This window comes from Terrapene carolina, unplaced genomic scaffold (assembly GCF_002925995.2).
Source record: "Terrapene carolina triunguis isolate 2854851 unplaced genomic scaffold, T_m_triunguis-2.0 Scaffold67, whole genome shotgun sequence".
Classification (NCBI taxonomy): Eukaryota; Metazoa; Chordata; order Testudines; family Emydidae; genus Terrapene; species Terrapene triunguis.
In genome coordinates, this window is record NW_020664418.1 from 12,327,901 (window position 1) to 12,329,744 (window position 1,844).

General features: G+C 57.0%; 1 non-coding gene across 1 annotated transcript; it reads left to right on the forward strand.

The window, feature by feature from the left end:
* Positions 1 to 1,435: 1,435 nt before the first annotated feature.
* On the forward strand, positions 1,436 to 1,507 carry TRNAH-GUG. Its single transcript has one exon. It is a non-coding gene; the product is annotated as a tRNA-His (tRNA).
* The last annotated feature ends 337 nt before the right edge of the window (positions 1,508 to 1,844 follow it).

Consider the following 1,844-nt stretch of genomic DNA (forward strand, 5'->3'; position numbering starts at 1 on the left):
TGGTCTCAGGAGTGGTTGGTACATGGAACTTATGCTCCTGGGTGGTACGCTGTGCATTTACATAGGGTGCTTTCTCCTGTGGGCTTGTAGTGCTCTATGCAGGTAGGGAGGTGGGCAGGAGTAGCCCAGTTTCACAGACAGTCTAGCCAAGCATATGGACGTAGCATATATTCATTCAAAACGGCAGTGTGACTAAACAGACAAGACTTGGTTTCAATTTTCAGCTCTGCCAGGAGTGATCCCATGCAACCTGTTTGATCCTCAGTTACCTCATCTGCGGTGGGGATGGAGTGAGGGGATGATTCATACCCCCTTGGAGCTTAGCTGAAGGAGGCCCTAATGGTAAGGGCTTAAAGAGCACAAAGATGAAGGGACTCTGCAGAGAGACAGAAATGGACTTTTTGTTCTTCCTGGTGATAGAGAACAGCAGAGAAGGGTTGGGGGTGAGTGCATGTGTGTGCAGATGTGAGTGTGTGCAAGTGTATGTGATGTATGAGTGTGTGTGGATGTCATTGTGCCCATGTGTGAGTGTGTGGGGTGCATGTGTGTAAGCACTGTATGTATGAATGTGAGTGTGCCCATGTGAGTGCATGGTGTGTGAGTGTGCCCACGTGAGAGTGCATGGTGTGTGTGGATGTGAGTGCGCCCATGTGTGATGTCAGGGGCAGATATGAGTGAGCCCACGTGTGAGTGCATAGAGTAGTGTAGGGGGGTCTGTGAGTGCACCTGTGTGTGTATGTACAGTGGATATGAATGTGTGCATAGATGTAAGTTCACGGGGTGTGTGGGGATGTGACTGCACAGTGTGTGTGATTGCGAGTGTGCCCATGTGAGTGTGCGTGTGCACATATGCGAGTGCGCCTGCGTGCGAGTATGCCCAGGAGTGAGCGTGCAGTGTGTGTATGTGTGTGCGGGGGGGTGCAGATGTGACTGCAGTGTGTACCTGCGGGGGACGGTGTGCGACTGTGTCATATGCGGGTGTGTGCGGCTGCTCCGCCAGCAGCGGTGCGGGTCCTGTGTAGGCTGCAGACAGCGCTGGGTCCGGTCCGGTCCATCCCCCGGGCGGGGGAGCGGCAGGTAGGACCCACGAACACACACACCCGCCCAGCCGCTAACGGGGGACGCGCGCGCATGCTCACAACTCTCAGCAGCAAACGCCCGAGTGCCCCAGGCGCGCGCCGAGGGAGGATTTCGACTCTGCTGCTCCGCCCACCCTTATTTTGCACATGCGCAGTCACTGCAGGGAGCTCCGTGCGGATAGAGCACGACCCCGCCCCCTTGGAAGCAGCATGCGCAATAGCTACTCCAGAGATGGTTCTTAGAACGGGCAGGAGCAAGGGGCGGAGCTACTGGTCCGCCCGCTCCATGGTGACGTCATCAGCACCGCTCTGAAGAGGGCGGGCGCCAGGCGCCTGCCGCAGAGCCCGAGTAGCTAGCCGTGATCGTATAGTGGTTAGTACTCTGCGTTGTGGCCGCAGCAACCTCGGTTCGAATCCGAGTCACGGCATCACTTTCACAGTGATATCACGGCATGTGGGTGCTCGCAGATTTTTACTGGGGGAGGGGGAAATGCAGCCCAGCAGCGCCAGCTTCTTATGGGAGGCACCCAGGCATGGCCAGCCCATTATGGCGTTTGGAGGATACAGGGCACAGCCGACAAGGTTGGGGACAGTGCCGGTGTCTATGTCGCTGGCCCATTAGTCACCAGGCCCCAGCTCAGGTGGCACTGGCCAGTCTGCACCGCTCCCTGCCCGCCCCCTTGCCATGGATGTGGCCCAAGACAGGGTGTCCCTGTGCAACTGTCCAGTTTTATGGGCTCAGGATCATCCCAAATGTTCTAGCTT